This window comes from Odontomachus brunneus, unplaced genomic scaffold, assembly GCF_010583005.1.
Source record: "Odontomachus brunneus isolate Ranch 3 - 2012 unplaced genomic scaffold, Obru_v1 Obru_scaffold_041, whole genome shotgun sequence".
NCBI classification, from domain to species: Eukaryota; Metazoa; Arthropoda; class Insecta; order Hymenoptera; family Formicidae; genus Odontomachus; species Odontomachus brunneus.
Genome location: NW_022639491.1, coordinates 1,107,302 through 1,114,565, shown reverse-complemented (window position 1 = coordinate 1,114,565; position 7,264 = coordinate 1,107,302). Strand labels below are relative to the sequence as shown.

General features: G+C 47.9%; 1 protein-coding gene across 6 annotated transcripts in view; it reads right to left on the bottom strand.

The window, feature by feature from the left end:
* Positions 1-7,264, bottom strand: part of LOC116844477 (nucleolar protein 4-like) — a 107,145-nt gene that overhangs the window by 12,198 nt on the left and 87,683 nt on the right. The window lies entirely within an intron of this gene.

Here is a 7,264-nt window from a genome sequence, read left to right as displayed (position 1 = left end):
GGGGGGGGGGGGGGGGGGGAGAGGGAGAGAGAGAGAAAGAGAGGCATGTAGGTGGTATTTATACCGCGAATATAATATCGATAAACGCGCTGTGTACATCTTCATCACCATCGCCGTCGACATCGTCGTCGTCGTCGTTGTCGTCGTCCGGCGCTCGCGTGACGACGCTGATTAGGGATGATCGACCGGCGGAGGTAGCGTTTCGCAAACGAGACCCTCTTCTAGCTTCATGCTCGCGTCTATTACTAATATCGGAAGTTGGAAGTTTCGACTGAACGTAAACTCGGTTGCCCAGAGCGAGCCGGCGGTTACCGGCGACGAAAGACCCGTCGGACTTTTCGCGATACTTCGGCCATCGATGACGACTCGACGCGAGTTGGACGTCCGATAAATAAAGTCGATTACATCGTGCCGAGGCGAAGATAAATATGAAGTTCTGACGGATCGCCAGGGAATCGCGCGCGGAGCGTCAATTAATTAAGTTCGCGCGCGCTCTCTCTTCGTCGGGTGATTTAGCGAGGCGAGCATGCGCCGCTTCTCCGTTCCACGGTATGAATGCGGCGACGTCGATACAACAACGTCCACGCCTGTTTTTATAGAATTTTCTAACCTTGATTCCTCGCGCTCCACTCCGTGTCTGTCTCGGCTCTCTCCCCCGCTTCCTCTTTCTCTCTCTTTCTCACTCTCTCGCTCTCTTTAACCCACGCCCGTGCGATATTCCGTTACTCGAGTCACACTATGCACAGCACTCAGAATTAATTTTACCGTTCTCGAAATCCTCGCAAGAGACTCGGAGAAATGACATTTAAACCCGACTCGGCGTTTCTCGCTGGTGGCTGAAATTTTCGAACTGGAGAAATGCAGAGAAAGAGAAATCCGCGAGGCGAGAACCTCTCACTCTCCCCCCTCTCCCTCTCTCTTCCTCCTTTTGTCTCTCGCTCTCTCCTCGGAGGGCATAGCAAAGTTTAGCATGTCAATCGCGCCAGTGGCGAGGAGATTGGAGCGTTGTTCGGCTGGTCGTCCGCGTAGACCCTGTTCCTCTTCTCTCTTTCTCTACCATAATAACGGCTACCCGTTCTCGAAACCCATAATAAGCTTGATGGCGTGCGCGCGAGGTGTTAAAAGGCGATGCGCTCCTCTACCGTCACGATCCCCAGAAGAGAACGTACGGTAAAGGTGCTTCTACGAGGATGTCGACGGGGACAAGTCGCGGCGACGGCGGCGGCATCGCGAGAGAGGCACAACGTAGAGAGGAGGAGCAGATCGCCGTCAGGGAGTGCCGCGAGGCGATTGTAAAGAGGCGACGGTACGGGAACCTTGCGGACCTCTTCCACCCGGGGCTCTCGTCCTCTTCGGTCCCCGACTGAAAGAAGGGGCAGGCCTCGCGCGCGCGCTGCCGTTTCGCGTACGGTCACACGCGATCGATAACATCAAAATGTCGCCGTGTGTGACGTCCGTAGAAAGCGAGCACACAGGACTCGCATCTTAATTTTATTATACGCTGCTCGAATTACCTTCCCGATTCGCAGCACCGCCAAACGGTCCTTCACTCATGACCCGTTTCTTGAGAAGGTATCCCGAATAACACGTGAGAAAGATGTATAGCGTTGAAAGGGAAAATCCAGTTATACCCCCCGATAGAATATGCGACCGGAAGAATAACTTATTTTCCATTTTCAATGACCAGAATTCTTTACCACGCTCATTACGAATGTTGTGGTATGAATGTTGAGTTGCGCTCATTACGAGTGAAATGAATTTAGACGAGGAAGAGAGAGAAAAAGAGGGGGGAGTAAGAGGATGACGCGGTGCAAAAGTCTTTCGGAACGGACAGACGGATGCGATGGATCGTGAGGCGCGTTTGTTTGCACGATGACGTAGCTCATCAAGAAACCGAGCTCGCGATCTTACATCTACTTCTCTCTCTCTCTCTCTCTTTCTCTATCTATCTACCTTTCCTCATCTCACTCTTCAGCTCGCTTAGCCGCGCGCGAAGTAATCTGCAACCTGGAATCGAATTCTTCCGAGCTCGTAGTTCCCGAGACGCCACTTCGCCGAGGCGAACGAGCGAAGAGCGAATGAACGAACGAACAGGCAACGTCTTGGAACATTTGCATCGTCGCAGTGCAACTTTCCGCCGGGCGTCTTCAACTTCTCCCGCAAGAAGACACGGGAAGTCTATCCGGGGCGCGGCGGCAATCTCGAGCGCGCACGGCTAGAGATCCCGATTCCACCGACGTTCTTCAGACCGCGATCACGACGCATCTTTCTACAAGGATTCCGGTAGAACCAGTATAACTGAATGCGCGAGCGGACGACCCAGGAAATTGGACCCTCGTCCAGGAGGCGTGCTAGCGGTGCTGCATCGTGCGTTTCTTCTTTCCTCCTTTCTCTGTGTGCCTCTCCTGCTTCTCTCTCTCTCTCTCTCTCTCTCTCTCTCTCTCTCTCTCTCTCTCTCGGCGTTTCCACTTGGCCCCGGAGGTTGCTGCACTTCGGTTCTCACACGCACACGCGTGCAGTACTACACGCGGCCCACGGGAAGAAAAAAGTGCATGCGTGTGTTCGTAACGCTCTCTCCTCCCCTCTCTCTCTCTCTCTCTCTTTCTTTCTTGTTCCCTAGGAGGGTACAGCATTGCGCGTACACTGAGAGAGGGTTCCCGGCCTGCGGCGAGCGTAGTACGCCGGTATCGTTGGAGAGTAGTCGGAGGAGGTAGGCAGGCAAACAGGCGGGCAGAAAACACGCACATAAGCGAGCGTTTGCGCGCGCGAGCGCTCGGCTAGGCCGACCGCGCGGCTAGAAAGCCGGTTACCAATCCCAATCCCACCACCTAGCACCGTTCCTGAACTCGCCTCTTGGCCGCTGGCCTGAACCTGAAATCAGTCGACGACGACGACGACGACTGCGGCGGCGTCGACGCCCCACCCGGCAGTTCGTCCTCCTCGTTCCCTCGACCTCTCTTCCCGCAAAGGGAAACTAATACCCGGCCCCTGCGAGAGAGACCACACTGGGCATTTCCTCTTTTTCTCTAGGCGCATCACGCCGGCGGCTCCGTGGTGCGCCCGCAGCGAGAGAGCCTCGCCAATGCCGCGAGACCGCGTTCGCGAGACTAGCGCTACAAAATTCGCAGACAAGCCACGTATGCCCACGGTACTTCGGGGTCAGGCCAGGTATGAAACATCGTCCCTCTCTCCCCCTCCCTCGTCATCGCTGTATAGATACCGCCAGATACCGGGCTGGACAGTAACGTGCAATCGCGAAGATGGACGAAGACGTATTATCTTGTCCCTCATAAATGTCACTGACCATAGTGGGGCGTCGCGCGTGATGGCATGCGTGAGCGCGACCGCGCGAAAGAAAATTCGGAAGGCCGCGCGCTCCTCGATGGTCGATGTCCAGTCACCTCACCTTGGCACATGTATGTATATGTACACGGAAAAAAAATAGTATAATTGGCTCACACATAAATTTAGTTGTGTCAGTTAGATTTAGTAGTAAGATGCGGAACAGTTGATTATGCTGCCTCAGGAATGATTGCTGAGTTATTGGAGTTGCAGCAGTAACGATATCTAGAACAGTTAGTACGGCATTGTGTTGAGAATAAACATTCATCACAAAATTCCACGAGGAAATAAGAAATCGCGCCATATGATTGACAGATGTCCCACTTTTGTGTCATTTTAAAAATTGAATTACTTTCTTTTGATTTTAATGAATTCATTCCTGAAGAGGTCAAAACGAAGTGCACGCATATTTGAATTTTGATTTGGATATGTTAAATTTTCGCTCATCACTGTGACCGTCCAGTTTCCAATCGGTGATAATAATTTATTTACAATTCTAGGAAGAGAGAAATAGAAAAAGGTAAAAAAGTCATTCAAGATTCAGTCAACTGTTCGATGTCTCTTTAAGTAATGATTTTGTTAACATATCCTGACATATGGCTTTTTCGAACGTGAATTAATTCGCTCATTTATTCATTTGTTTTCCCCGTTGGGACGAGCGCGCCGATAATAATTGATGTATTGATGTTGTGAGGGATTTTCGCGTCTACATTTAAATCGTGATTCATAATTTATGCAGTTGGGCGAAACTCGGAATATATAAAAGTCGCTCGCGCCGGCGTGTTATCGCGCGAGTGATCTTCGTGCGTAAGTACGTAAGAGAAAAATTACGCATTGTCGTCCTCGATGCACGATGCAGATCCGGAAGCGGTCGTACTTAAGACGTCGTGATTTTGTGACATATCGCGAACATAATCGGATACATGTCAGGGGGGGAAAGATGTGTCCGCCGTAAATAATAAATATTACACCGCCGGCTCCGCGAGGAGCACATTAAGAGATGAGAAACCAAGATGTCCTCGTGGCCATCGCCGTGTCTTTTTTATCAAGATCTCCGTCCACTTGCGGACGGAGCCAGCGGCTTTATCGAGAAATCGATTCGCAGCGCGAATATCTGCGAATATCCAGCCGGTTCTCAAAGATTTTTCGCGAACAAATTTCATCCCGCGCTTCATTTTCGCAAGACACCTTTTCCACGTTAACGAACGTGGGTAAAAAGGAAACATCAGTTTATATCGGAAATGCGTCAGTAAATACTAAACACGCAAAAGGATCGCTTGACAATCTCAGCTAAATTTCAGATAAATCTGTGATTCGAACTTAACTGAAGGAATAGTCGTTTTGTTGCTATTGGTAAGAGTTGCCTATCACAGGTAAAATGCATTGAGATAGAAACTTATTAACTGAAATTAAAAGTGTGCATCTATTTGAGTATAGCTGAGTAAGCTGCAGTTATTCCTAGATACCTTATGCGCATGAATCTTGAGCATTCGATTCTGTAGGGAATTAACCTTATAGAATCCGCATTCCACAAAAACGAAAAACAATCTCTTTGGCACGCGTCTATGCTGTTCTTTCATTGGAAAATTCGAGCGACGTGATCGATTAAAGCATGGTGGCGCTGTGCAAACAGCGTCTGGTTAAATAAGCGCGCCGTCCCGTGACAACTAGCCTCACACAGTGAGCCGGCTGGTCGGCCATTGACAACTAGCCTCGGCTGGCTAGCTTTGCTAATATTGCGCGCTTATCTGACTGTTTGCACCACCGTACTTTAATCGATCACGACACTGGCTGTTTATTTCACGTCGCTACGTCGATTTATGTGCGAATTATAGACTAGCTATCGACATCAGAATTTGGACTTGGTTCTCGCGTTTGTCCGCTACTGGCGCTGGTGTCGGCGCACTGTGCTCCATGTTTTCTTCGTTCTAAAGTGATATGAACGACCACTTGGCCGCAGCTAGGAATGTGCAATTTGTAAAATTGTGTATCGCGATGTGATCTTTTTTAAGAGTCGCAATGGATGATTTTTAATCGCGCGCGATTCAATATCGCTAATGCGATTTTTAATCATAAGGGAATCAAGGACATGATGAGTACCGTAATGTTTAAATAAATATTAAATATATTAAAAATAAGTAAATCAACTCTTTCTGCGTGCTGCATCGAAATATTCTTTGAAATGTTCACTATAAGAAAACACAAGTTTTACTGTGAAAGAATAGTTAAAAATGAAAACATAATGAAGTTAAACGTTTTCTTAGGAAATGTTTTCTTAGATACATCGCTTAACCTCATTACGCTTTCTACGCGGGTCAATAAGATTACTTTTTTATTACCTTTTTTTTTTAATATTAACGATCAATATTAAATATAGCAATCTCTGGTAATCTTCTGAAACATATATAAAAAGATAATGCAACTTGACATCTTAAGGCTGTTATAATAGCATAGTCTCATTAAGCCTCTAAATAATAGACTGAATAAAGATTAGATAGTAATATAATATATAAAATATCATAAATTGTCGCGCGATATTTGCAGAAATACTTGACTAAATTGAAGAGTTATTTTGAATTGCGATTTTGCGATAAAGGTCTAATTGCGTATTACATTGCGATTCGAAAAAAGAAAATCAGTGCTTGCGATATATCGTAAAATCGTACATTCCTAGTTACAGCAACCACGTGGTCGGACTATCCTTATCTGAGCTACGGAGTGGGGTTCACGCACTACAGGTGGTTTTCTCGAAACGTGGCTGTTGTTTTCATTTATTACGCGTCGCGTCGTGACCTACCCTACAGCGCGGTAAGAGGGTAGCGCGCGCGCTGATCGATCGAGAAAGCGGATCGATGCAAGCTTCAATGACCTTTCTTGTAGGCGTCGTAGTGATTTGAAACGAAAACCATCGAAAAGGAGAAATTACCGTATCTCCAATGGACATGAAATGATCTTTTTGTGGGGTGAAAATCACGTAAGCACGAAAGACATCAGTTTTTGTGTTTGTGTTAAAGCGGACATTAATCTGTGTTAAAAATCAAATGGAGAACTTTGGTTTGGACATATAACACGAAACGTCAATTTCAGACTTTTGACGGCTGTAAAGTGCAGTTTTATCACTATCGTGTGCATCTGGCAGCGAATATTTTTCACTGTAGCGTCGAAGTTCACATAACTGATAAATTTGGCTTTGATAGCGGCAATATTAGCTGTCTCTGTCTCAATGACACATCTTAACTACCGCAGCTATATGTATCGCTGTTCATGTGGCTAATCCTTACTCCGCGTGCGCATTTGGCTTCGGTAAATACTGAACATAATTGTTTCCAATAAACCCTGTGAGAGATGCGTCGGCTTGAGACGAAGTGTAGAGGTGCGCGCGAAATTACAAGAGGAGAGCGGCCGTTCTCGAGTCCCCTCGCTTGAAAATGCAAATCCCGCGCCGGTAAGAATACACACGTCGCGCGGGAGATCGCGGCTCCGAGATTACCCGCGGGCTCGTGCGACCAGCAGCAGCAGCAGCAGCAGCAACTCGCTGACCGATCCCTCCGTCCCTGCCCCCGTCGCGTCTCCTCCGTCGCTTTTCCCGCTCGAGATCGCGCCGCGCCAGGAGAAGCGGCTCTATCTATCGAGAAATCGATTTGCGAGACTCCCGGTTGACTCCACTGCGAGAAGCACGGCGAAGTCTGCGGAAAAGTTTCGCACGAGATGCGGAATCTGCGCCGGTCATCACGTGGGTGGAAAGGAGGACGGACGGGAAGACGAGAAGAGGGTCTCCGCTGTGCAGTGTGAATCCGTATGTGTATTGCGCGTGTGTGCATATATAATATATACATATATACACGTTTATGTATGTGTATGTGTATACAAACGTGTATACAAAACGTGTATATACATATATATATATATATATATATATATA